This window comes from Bombina bombina, chromosome 5, assembly GCF_027579735.1.
Source record: "Bombina bombina isolate aBomBom1 chromosome 5, aBomBom1.pri, whole genome shotgun sequence".
Taxonomy (NCBI): Eukaryota; Metazoa; Chordata; class Amphibia; order Anura; family Bombinatoridae; genus Bombina; species Bombina bombina.
The window spans coordinates 852,873,775-852,886,833 of NC_069503.1; the positions used below are offsets into that span (position 1 = coordinate 852,873,775).

Here is a 13,059-nt window from a genome sequence, read left to right on the forward strand (position 1 = left end):
AGATAATGGGGATTCAATAGAGATACACCAATGCAAAGTGATATAATTGGGCAGAGATCTCTCAGTAAGGTTTATAGGACCAATTTCTTAGATCACATTCCTTTATTGTTCATCTTGTGCCTCGGCCCCAAGCACCCCTATCCCTTAGTGCATGCTGTGAGCCATATGGATCGACAAATTTAGGATTAGAGCCAGAGATTAGAGTGATGTGTTAATAAGTGGTGGTCCAAAGTGGGGTTTTCTTCAATTTTGAATGATTTCAGAGTGAGGAAATGGAAGTTGACAGGGCAGAACCTCTTAAAGACACTGTCCCCCCCCCTGGGGATATGCCTCCTATTGGCCAAGTCGGTAAAAGGTCAGGGGGTATGACCCACAGGCACTCCGCTCCTGCGGGAAAGGGAGGGGGGGACTAGTTAAGGGTGCTGATAGTAAAGTTGGTGAGTAGGACCAGACTATTATTGTAGCAAATAAGTTCTGAAAGTTCTGTGAATTTAGTAAATATTCTGTGGTAGGTTTCTTAACAGAACAAGTGCCAGATCTATGCACCAGAAAAAAAAAAAAAAAAAAAAAGGGTGTATGTGGGAGACTGAGCGGCTGTATTATTGCTGGTCTTTGCAGTAATGTTGAGAATATAGTAGCAATATGTGCACCTCAGGCCTGAAGACCCGAGAAATTTAAGCTCCAAATGGGCAGTTGCTCACACACAATTAAAGTTATTTAGTCAGCCTTCCAAAGCACAAAAGTATAAATTCCTATCTGCTGCTGGGAGAGAGCTGAATTTTTAAGTGTCTTTTAGCAGTGGTTTATATATTTATTGCAAAGAAGCAGGGAAATTTTTCTGCCAGTTATTCCTGTCTTCGTTTCAGTTAGGGCCACTGGAAGTAGTGCCTGTGCTTTATGAAAGAACCCCCGTGATTAAGACTACTGAGGTGTCCCACTTATACATAATATGCAAAGCAGTAGCTGGATGCCACAAGTCTTTATTTCTTATACGAAGATAGCAGAATTTTTTCTCACATATGCCCCTGGGAGTAATTGGGCAGAAGGTTAGGTGCACAAAGTGTGGTCTGTAGAAAGGTCCGGTGCTCTGTACTGTGTTAGTGCCGGAGTTATAAATGGCGATTCGCGCCTAACTGCATGGGCACCCGGCAACAGCTCAAATTATTTGCCCCAGCTGTTATAGGTCACTATGTGTGAGTAAGCAGCAAGGCAATTATGTGTAGGGTTGTGGAGATGTTAATTTGAGCCCATGTGGCTGGTACTTACTGCTGCCGTTACACCAGTCTGATCCGAGGTAGGCCTTCACTCTGGGCCTCACGTGTCACCCGTGATTCAGTTGTAGGGAGCCTGGTCAGGCTCCGGAGCGGATCCCCGACCCTCCGGAGCAGGCTAAGGTGCTTTATCTCAGGTGGCGCGGCTCGGAAGGTATGGTGCATGAGCCCAAGTTGTTACCGGCTGTGAGGTCAGGCTTCTCAGCGGCTCCGGCCGCGAAGCTTGTCTATTGCGCCCTGTGTGTTGCTTCGGGCATGTCAGAGGAATCCAGTTGGACTCCGGAGCAGGTCCCCGACCCTCCGGAGCAGAGTACTGAGGCTCGTAGGAAGTGGAGCGGCTCAAATTGTAAGTCGCATGTGCCGCAGTTGTTAGGCAGAGTCCTCTGGTGGCAGCGGCCGTTAGTTCCTTTGGGCCTGGGTAATCTCTCTCGATCACCTCGGTCAAACTCAGCTCAGATGGACAACAGGTCTCACTTCTCTTGTTCTCCAACTCAATTAACTACTTAACAAAGGCTTTAAGTAAAGTTTTTGCCGAGTTTTTACTTTTTCTATAGAGGAGCTCTGAGAAGTTGCGTCCACTCTGAACGGCAGTTAGCTCCGCCCCCCAAATTTGATACTTTTGCTTCTTCTGAGGCTATTTTTGGGAGAAAGGTTTTACAGGCAGTGGTACCTTCCATTTAAGTACCTGCCTTGTCCCTCCCTTCATCCGTGTACTTTAGCTTTGGTATATGTATCCCACAAGTAATGGATGATCCGTGGACTGGATACACCTTACAAGAGAAAACATAATTTATGCTTACCTGATAAATATATTTCTCTTGCGGTGTATCCAGTCCACGGCCCGCCCTGTCATTTTAAGGCAGGTATGTTTTAATTGTAAACTACAGTCACCTCTGCACCCTATGGTTTCTCCTTTCTCTGCTTGTTTTCGGTCGAATGACTGGATATGGCAGTTAGGGGAGGAGCTATATAGCAGCTCTGCTGTGGGTGATCCTCTTGAAACTTCCTGTTGGGAAGGAGAATATCCCACAAGTAATATATATATATATATATATATATATATATATATATATATATATATGTATATATGTGTCCCTCGGTTTACACCGGTTCAATTTGCGCCGTTTCAGAATAACAACCTTTTCTTCTGTTAAGTGTGATCAGTCCACGGGTCATCATTACTTGTGGGATATTAACTGCTCCCCTACAGGAAGTGCAAGAGGATTCACCCAGCAGAGTTGCTATATAGCTCCTCCCCTCTACGTCACCCCCAGTCATTCTCTTGCACCCAACGACTAGATAGGATGTGTGAGAGGACTATGGTGATATATTTAGTTTTTATATCTTCAATCAAAAGTTTGTTATTTTATAATAGCACCGGAGTGTGTTATTCCTTCTCTGGTAGAATTTGAAGAAGAATCTACCTGAGTTTTTCTATGATTTTAGCCGGAGTAGTTAAGATCATATTGCTGTTTCTCGGCCATCTGAGGAGAGGTAAACTTCAGATCAGGGGACAGCAGGCAGATTAATCTGCAAAGAGGTATGTAGCAGTTTATTATTTTCTGACATGGAATTGATGAGAAAATCCTGCCATACCGTTATAATGTAAACTCAGCCTTGAATGCAGTAGATGTAGCTGATATCAGGCTGTCATGTATGTATATTTTACACTTCAGTTTTCTGGGAAATGGTACTTCTCTGGCTTTTAAACTGTATACATAGACTTAACCTATTTTGCAGGGACTTGCAATAGGTTTTAAATGACAATTAATTATTGAAGTAAAACGTTTTTTTGCTGGCATGTAAAAACGTTTTTTTCTCTGAGGTACTGGGTGAAAAAATGTTTTGGGCACTATTTTTCCACTTGGCAATAGTTTTGATTTAAATTAGAGCAGTTCACTGATCCCTCTCACTGTTATGTGTGTGGGGGAGGGGCGATTTTTGGCGCTTTTTCTAAGCATCAGAAAAACTCAGTCAGAGGTTCATTTTCTTCCTGCATGATCCGGTTCATCTCTACAGAGTTCAGGGATCTCCAAAGCCTTTTTTGAGGGAAGTAATCATTACAGCAGAGCTGTGCTGATTGTATTGACTGTGATATAAAAAACGTTTATTTGTGTATTTTTTTCTGCTGCCTGGGTTAGTTATCATTTGCTGAGGGGAACAATCCTTTGCTAAAACTGTATATTCTGACAAAGATTGATGCTATAACTTAATTATTTTATCTGTTATAATATTTTTCTGTGCTTTTTAAAGGCACAGTTCGTTTTCATATTATTTGTAAATTACTTTGAAAAGTATTTCCAAGTTGCTGTTTATTTGCTAGTGTGTTAAACATGTCTGATTCAGAGGAATATCTCTGTGCTATATGTGTTAATGCCAAAGTGGAGCCCAATAGAAATTTATGTACTAAATGTATTGATGCTACTCTAAAAAACAGTCAATCTGTACAAATTGAACATATTTCACCAAACAACGAGGGGAGAGTTATGCCGACTAACTCGCCTCACGTGTCAGTACCTGCATCTCCCGCTCAGGAGGTGCGTGATATTGTAGCGCCGAGTGCATCTGGGCGGCCATTACAAATCACATTACAAGATATGGCTACTGTTATGACTGAAGTTTTGGCTAAACTACCAGAACTAAGAGGTAAACGTGATCACTCTGGGATGAGAACAGAGTGCGCTGATAATGCAAGGGCCATGTCTGATACTGCGTCACAGTTTGCAGAACGTGAAGACGGAGAGCTTCATTCTGTGGGTGACGGTTCTGATCCAAATAAACTGGACTCAGACATTTCAAATTTTAAATTTAAGCTTGAGAACCTCCGTGTGTTACTAGGGGAGGTATTAGCGGCTCTGAATGATTGTAACACAGTTGCAATCCCAGAAAAAATGTGTAGGTTGGATAAATATTTTGCGGTACCGACGAGTACGGACGTTTTTCCTATACCTAAGAGACTTACTGACATTGTTACTAAGGAGTGGGATAGACCCGGTGTGCCTTTCTCACCCCCTCCTATATTCAGAAAAATGTTTCCAATAGACGCCGCCACACGGGACTTATGGCAAATGGTCCCTAAGGTGGAGGGAGCAGTTTCTACTTTAGCTAAGCGTACCACTATCCCAGTGGAGGATAGCTGTGCTTTTTCAGATCCAATGGATAAAAAATTAGAGGGTTACCTTAAGAAAATGTTTGTTCAACAAGGGTTTATATTGCAACCTCTTGCATGTATTGCGCCTGTCACGGCTGCAGCAGCATTTTGGTTTGAGTCTCTGGAAGAGACACTTCAATCATCCACACTAGATGACATCACACACAAACTTAAATTCCTTAAGTTAGCTAATTCATTTATTTCAGATGCCGTAGTACATTTAACTAAACTTGCGGCTAAAAATTCAGGATTCGCCATTCAGGCACGCAGAGCTCTGTGGCTGAAATCCTGGTCAGCTGATGTTACGTCTAAATCTAAATTGCTTAATATTCCTTTCAAAGGGCAGACCTTATTCGGGCCCGGCTTGAAAGAGATTATTGCTGACATTACAGGAGGTAAAGGTCATGCCCTGCCTCAGGACAAGGCCAAAGCCAAGGCTAGACAGTCCAATTTTCGTTCCTTTCGTAATTTCAAAGCAGGAGCAGCATCAACTTCCTCTGCACCAAAACAGGAAGGAGCTGTTGCTCGCTACAGACAAGGCTGGAAACCTAACCAGTCCTGGAACAGGGGCAAACAGGCCAGAAAACCTGCTGCTGCCCCTAAGACAGCATGAATTGAGGGCCCCCGATCCGGGACCGGATCTAGTGGGGGGCAGACTTTCCCTCTTCGCCCAGGCTTGGGCAAGAGATGTTCAGGATCCCTGGGCGCTAGAGATCATATCTCAGGGATACCTTCTGGACTTCAAATCCTCTCCCCCAAGAGGGAGATTTCATCTGTCAAGGTTGTCAACAAACCTAACAAAGAAGGAAGCGTTTCTACGCTGCGTACAAGATCTTTTATTAATGGGAGTGATCCATCCAGTTCCGCGGTTGGAACAAGGACAAGGGTTTTACTCAAATCTGTTTGTAGTTCCCAAAAAAGAGGGAACCTTCAGGCCAATCTTGGATTTAAAGATCCTAAACAAATTCCTAAGAGTTCCATCGTTCAAGATGGAAACTATTCGAACAATTTTGCCCATGATCCAAGAGGGTCAGTACATGACCACAGTGGATTTAAAGGATGCTTACCTTCACATACCGATTCACAAAAGTCATTACCGGTATCTAAGGTTTGCCTTTTTAGACAGGCATTACCAGTTTGTAGCTCTTCCATTCGGACTGGCTACGACTCCAAGAATCTTCACAAAGGTTCTGGGCACTCTTCTGGCGGTACTAAGACCGCGAGGAATTTCAGTAGCTCCGTACTTAGACGACATACTGATACAAGCTTCAAGCTTTCAAACTGCCAAATCTCATACAGAGATAGTACTGGCATTTCTAAGGTCGCATGGATGGAAAGTGAACGAAGAGAAAAGTTCTCTCTTTCCACTCACAAGAGTTCCCTTCCTGGGGACTCTGATAGATTCTGTAGAAATGAAGATTTACCTGACAGAGGACAGGTTAACAAAACTTCAAAATGCATGCCGTGTCCTTCATTCCACTCTAAATCTGAATCAAGAGACCAGAAATTCTCTTCTATGGTGGCTTTATCGGCCACATCTGTCCAGGGGAATGCCATTCAGCAGGCCAGACTGGTCAATTGTAACAACAGACGCCAGCCTACTAGGTTGGGGCGCTGTCTGGAATTCTCTGAAGGCTCAGGGACTATGGAATCAGGAGGAGAGTCTTCTTCCAATAAACATTCTGGAATTGAGAGCAGTCCTCAATGCTCTTCTGGCTTGGCCCCAGTTAACAACTCGGGGGTTCATCAGGTTCCAGTCGGACAACATCACGACTGTAGCTTATATCAACCATCAGGGAGGGACAAGAAGCTCCCTAGCAATGATGGAAGGATCGAAGATAATTCGCTGGGCAGAGTCTCACTCTTGCCACCTGTCTGCAATCCACATCCCGGGAGTGGAGAACTGGGAGGCGGATTTCTTAAGTCGTCAGACTTTTCATCCGGGGGAGTGGGAACTTCATCCAGAGGTCTTTGCCCAAATACTTCGACGTTGGGGCAAACCAGAGATAGATCTCATGGCGTCTCGACAGAACGCCAAGCTTCCGCGCTACGGGTCCAGATCCAGGGATCCGGGAGCGGTCCTGATAGATGCCTTGACAGCACCATGGACCTTCAGGATGGCTTATGTGTTTCCACCTTTCCCGATGCTTCCTCGATTGATTGCCAGAATCAAACAGGAGAAAGCATCAGTGATTCTAATAGCGCCTGCATGGCCACGCAGGACTTGGTATACAGATCTGGTGGACATGTCATTCTGTCCACCTTGGTCGTTACCTCTGAGACAGGACCTTCTGATTCAGGGTCCTTTCAAACATCAAAATCTAACTTCTCTGAAGCTGACTGCTTGGAAATTGAACGCTTGATCTTATCAAAGCGTGGTTTTTCTGAGTCAGTTATTGATACCTTAATACAGGCTAGGAAGCCTGTTACCAGAAAGATTTACCATAAAATATGGCGTAAATACCTATATTGGTGCGAATCCAAAGGTTACTCTTGGAGTAAGGTTAGGATTCCTAGGATATTGTCTTTTCTACAAGAAGGTTTAGAAAAGGGGTTATCCGCTAGTTCCTTAAAGGGACAGATCTCAGCTCTGTCCATTCTGTTACACAAGCGTCTGTCAGAAGTTCCAGACGTTCAGGCTTTTTGTCAGGCTTTGGCCAGGATTAAACCTGTGTTTAAAGCTGTGGCTCCACCATGGAGTTTAAACCTTGTTCTTAACGTTTTACAGGGTGTTCCGTTTGAACCCCTTCATTCCATTGATATAAAGTTGTTATCTTGGAAAGTTCTATTTTTAATGGCTATTTCCTCGGCTCGAAGAGTCTCTGAGTTATCAGCCTTACATTGTGATTCTCCTTATTTGATTTTTCACTCGGATAAGGTAGTTCTGCGTACTAAACCTGGGTTCTTACCTAAGGTAGTCACTAACAGGAATATCAATCAGGAGATTGTTGTTCCATCCTTGTGCCCAAATCCTTCTTCGAGGAAGGAACGTCTTTTGCACAATCTGGATGTAGTTCGTGCCCTTAAATTTTATTTACAGGCAACTAAAGATTTTCGACAAACGTCTTCCCTGTTTGTCGTTTACTCTGGTCAGAGGAGAGGTCAAAAAGCTTCTGCTACCTCTCTCTCTTTTTGGCTTCGTAGCATAATTCGTTTAGCTTATGAGACTGCTGGACAGCAGCCTCCTGAAAGAATTACAGCTCATTCCACTAGAGCTGTGGCTTCCACTTGGGCCTTTAAGAATGAGGCCTCTGTTGAACAGATTTGCAAGGCTGCAACTTGGTCTTCTCTTCATACTTTTTCCAAATTTTACAAATTTGACACTTTTGCTTCCTCGGAGGCTATTTTTGGGAGAAAGGTTCTTCAGGCAGTGGTTCCTTCTGTATAAAGAGCCTGCCTATCCCTCCCGTCATCCGTGTACTTTTGCTTTGGTATTGGTATCCCACAAGTAATGATGACCCGTGGACTGATCACACTTAACAGAAGAAAACATAATTTATGCTTACCTGATAAATTCCTTTCTTCTGTAGTGTGATCAGTCCACGGCCCGCCCTGTTTTTTAAGGCAGGTAAATATTTTTTAAATTATACTCCAGTCACCACTACACCCTTGGCTTCTCCTTTCTCGTTGGTCCTTGGTCGAATGACTGGAGGTGACGTAGAGGGGAGGAGCTATATAGCAACTCTGCTGGGTGAATCCTCTTGCACTTCCTGTAGGGGAGCAGTTAATATCCCACAAGTAATGATGACCCGTGGACTGATCACACTACAGAAGAAAGGAATTTATCAGGTAAGCATAAATTGTTTTTTTCAGTCATGGGACTGCTATTGAAATGCATTAAAAATCAGTGCACTAATTTAAAATAGCCAGTAGGTGGAGCTGTCCGCTTGTGTTTCAGCAAAGTTATGCTAGTTTAACAGCCTGAAATTGATCTGTGTACACAGATCAGACAAGGACCTATCTAGCAACAAGCTCTAGCAGGCAATTTCCTATTATCTTCCTGTCCGGCTGCTTGCGATGAAGGTGCCTAACTGCCTATTACTCATTGCAGATTGAAATGCATAGAATAGGTGCTGACCGAATATTATCTAACATGCTAACAATGCAGAGAACTGATTGATGAAAAATGCAAGTAAAAAAACGTTTTTGTTCATTAAACTTAGTTTGATGATGATGCAATCTGTTGTGTAATTATTTTATTAGATGTTTAGCAAATGTTTTTGTTCATTAAACTTAGTTTGATGATGATACAATCTATATTACTAGGTTTATAATGCTGTTTAGCATTTAAAGTCTTCATTTCAAACCTTTAAAAATAATGTATTAGGTGTTATTAATGACAATTTTGAGAGGGGCTGGAACCTAACTCCCTCACTTCCCATTGGCTTACATTATAAACTGGGTTTCAATTTACAAGGGTTTCGATTTACTACCATTCCTCCTGGAACCTAACCCCGGCGTACACTGAGGGCTACCTGTATATAGAATTTTTGCATGTTATATGGTGATCTCAAATATTGTAGCATGTCTACAAAGTTGCTTTCTAAGAATGCTTGGCATTAAAAAAAACAAGGTGTAATTTGTGTGTGTACTTCACATAAAAAATAGTTCCAAACAGGGGTGTTAAAATGGCTTAGCAGTGAAGGGGTAAATGTACTTTTACATTTTATAAAAGGTAAATTGGGCACTTGTATAAAAGCTTATCTCTAGTTTGGGCATACACTCTAAAAAAATGTTTGTTACCACTGCCCTGGGCATTACCATGTTCTCTTACCTTGTTTTTTTCATCAGGTTCTGGTCATTCCATAAGAATGAAAGTGGTCAGTAAGTCCTTTTTATGATGGCAAACAATGAGGGTTGTTTTTTTGCCTTTGCATCTAAGATATAGAAATTGCAACATTATATAACATCTGTACAAACATTCACCTAGATTACGAGTTTTGCGTTAACAGGGGTGTGGTGCTAACGAGCAGTTTAAGCTCACCGCTCACTTGCAGACAGCGCTGGTATTACAGGTTTTTAGAAACCCGGTGTTAACCGCAAAAAGTGAGCGAAGAGCAAAATGTAGCTCCACATCTCACCTCAATACCAGCACTGCTTACGTTAGAGGTGAGCAGGTAAAACGTGCTCATGGACAATTTCCCCATAGGAATCAATGGGGAGAGCCAGCTCAAAAAAAACCCCCTAACACCTGCAAAAAAGCAGCGTTCAGCTTCTAACGCAGCCCCATTGATTATTATGGGGTAATACTTTTTATGTCTACACCTAACACTCTAACATGAACCCCGAGTCTAAACACCCCTAATATTACTTATTAACCCCTAACCTGCCGTCCCCGACATCGCCGACACCTGCAATATATTATTAACCCCTAATCTGCCGCTCCGTACACCGCCGCCACCTACATTATACTTATGAACCCCTAATCTGCCGCCCCCAACATCGCCGACACGTACATTATATTTATTAATCCCTAATCTGCCGCCCTCCATGTCGCCGCAACCGAACTACATTTATTAACCAATATGCCGCCCACAACGTCGCCACCACTATAATAAAGTTATTAACCCCTAAACCTAAGTCTAACCCTAACCCCCCTAACTTAAATATAATTACAATAAATCTAAATAAAATTAATACAATTCACTAAATTATTCCTATTTAAAACTAAATACTTACCTATAAAATAAACCCTAAGATAGCTACAATATAACTAATAGTTACATTGTAGCTATCTTAGGGTTTATTTTTATTTTACAGGCAACTTTGTATTTATTTTAACTAGGTACAATAGTTATTAAATAGTTATTAACTATTTAATAACATCCTAGTTAAAATAAAGAAAAATTTACCTGTAAAATAAAACCTAAACTAAATTACACTAACACCTAACACTACACTATAATTAAATAAATTACCTAAACTAAATACAATTAATTACAATTTTAAAAAATTATCTAAAGTATGAAAAAAAAAAAAACTCTAAATTACAGAAAAAAATAAAATAATTACAAGATTTTTAAACTAATTACACCTACTCTAACAAAATAAAAAAGCCCCCCAAAATAAAAAAAAGCCCTACCCTACACTAAATTACAAATATCCCTTAAAAGATCCTTTTGCGGGGCATTGCCCCAAAGTAAAAAGCTCTTTTACCTGTAAAAAAAAAATTACAAATCCCCACCAACATTAAAACCCACCACCCACACAACCAACCCTACTCTAAAACCCACCCAATCCCCCCTTAAAAAAACCTAACATTAACCCCTTGAAGATCACCGTACTGTGAGACGTCTTCACCCAACCGGGAGAAGTGGTCCTCCAGACGGGCAGAATTCTTCATCTAAGCCGGGCAGAAGAGGTCCTCCAGACGGGCAAAAGTCTTCATCCAGACGGCGCGGAGCGGCTCCATCTTCAAGACATCCGACGCGGAGCATCCTCTTCTTCCGACAACTAAAGACGAATGAAGGTTCCTTTAACTATCGTAATCCAAGATGACTTCCCTTCAATTCCGATTGGTTGATCGTATTCTATCAGCCAATCGGAATTAAGGTAGGAAAAATCCTATTGGCTGATGCAATCAGCCAATAGGATTGAAGTTCAGTCCTATTGGCTGATCCAATCATCCAATAGAATGCGAGCTCAATCCTATTGGCTGATTGGATCAGCCAATAGGATTGAAGTTCAATCCTATTGGCTGATTGCATCAGCCAATAGGATTTTTCCTACCTTAATTCCGATTGGCTGATAGAATTCTATCAGCCAATTGGAATTGAAGGGACGCCATCTTGGATGACGTCACTTAAAAGAACCTTCATTCGTCCGGTAGTCGTCGGCTGAGAAGGATGCTCTGCGTCGGATGTCTTGAAGATGAACCCGCTCCGCGCCGGATGGATGAAGATAGAAGATGCTGTCTGGATGAAGACTTCTGCCCATCTTTAGGACCTCTTCTGCCCGGCTTGGATGAAGACTTCTGCCCGATTGGGTGAAGACGTCTCCCGGTAAGGTGATCTTCAAGGGGTTAGTGTTAGGTTTTTTTAAGGGGGGATTGGGTGGGTTTTAGAGTAGGGTTGTGTGGGTGGTGGGTTTTAATGTTAAGTGGGGATTTGTAATTTTTTTTTACAGGTAAAAGAGCCGATTAATTTGGGGCAGTGCCCCGCAAAAGGCCCTTTTAAGGGCTATTTGTAATTTAGTGTAGGGTAGGGCTTTTTTTTTATTTTGGGGGGGCTTTTTTATTTTGTTAGGGGAATTAGAGTAGGTGTAACTAGTTTAAAATTCTTGTAATTATTTTATTTTCTGTAATTTAGTGAGGTTTTTTTCGTACTTTAGATCATTTTTTTAAATTGTAATTAATTGTATTTAGTTTAGGTAATTTATTTAACCCCTTAACGACTGACGACGTATGCCATACATCCTAAAAAAAAAAGCACTTAACGACCGAGGACGTATGGCATACGTCGTCGGTTAAACAGAGCACTGGAAGCGATCGAAATCGCTTCCAGCTGCTCTAACAGTATTGCAGGCTTGCCTTGATGTCTAGGCATCCTGCAATACTGTTCCCGAGTGCCGGGACCGGATTGATCACTCCCCCACGAGTGATCACTTCCGGTTTCGCTCCACGTGGAGCCCGGCAGTGTTTCAGAGCATCGGAAGCGATTGGAAACGCTTCCGATGCTCTGCTTGTGTGCTAAGTGCCTCGGTGGGTCGAGGCACTTAGTTATAAAATAAAATAAAAAAATAAAAAACGTAAAAAATAAAAAAAGCCCTAAATAGCCCCCCCTCCCCCTTCACTAGGCATCCAATATGGCGATGCCCAGTGCATTATGGGGCCTCTGGGGGTGTCCCTAGCCTGCCTCATCATAGGGGCAAGCTAGGGTCACCCAATCTGAGCCTCCCACCCCAAAAAATAAATAAATAATGAAATACCCCATTTGTCTGATCATGTCAATATTTGTAAATATTGACACTGATCAGTGTGGATCTCCCTCCCTCTCCTCACTTGCGATTTTTTTGCAGAGAGAGATTTAATTCTTTTATTTGTTAAAAAATATAGAACCAAAGGCTCTTTTCAGAGCCATTAACCCCTAGCTTGCCAGTGATCACTATAAATCACTGGCATTAGCATAGCTGCACTTTTTTTGCGGTCTGTGCATTTTTTTAGGGGTTAATTTTTTTGTTGTATTTTTTTTAAAAACCCAAAGGCTCTTTTCAGAGCCATTTAGCTAATTTAATTTCCAGAGTCATTAACTCCTAGCTTGCCAGTGATCGCTATAAATCACTGGCAGTAGCATAGCTGTACTTTTTTGCTGTCTGTGCATTTTTTTAGGGGTTAATTTTGTTGTTGTAATTTTTTAAAAATCCAGAGGCTCTTTTCAGAACCATTTAGTGAATTTAATTTAATTTTCAGAGCCATTAACCCCTAGCTTGCCAGTGATCGCTATAAATCACTGGCAGTAGCATAGTTGTACTTTTTTGCTGTCTGTGCATTTTTTTAGGGGTTAATTTTGTTGTTGTAATTTTTTAAAAATCCAGAGGCTCTTTTCAGAACCATTTAGTTAATTTAATTTAATTTTCAGAGCCATTAACCCCTAGCTTGCCAGTGATCTCTATAAATCACTGGCAGTAGCATAGCAGTAC

At 41.9% G+C, this 13,059-nt stretch overlaps 1 protein-coding gene across 1 annotated transcript in view; it reads left to right on the forward strand.

Annotated features, from left to right (window-relative positions):
• TAF4B (TATA-box binding protein associated factor 4b) overlaps positions 1-13,059 on the forward strand; it is a 920,546-nt gene that overhangs the window by 296,989 nt on the left and 610,498 nt on the right. The window lies entirely within an intron of this gene.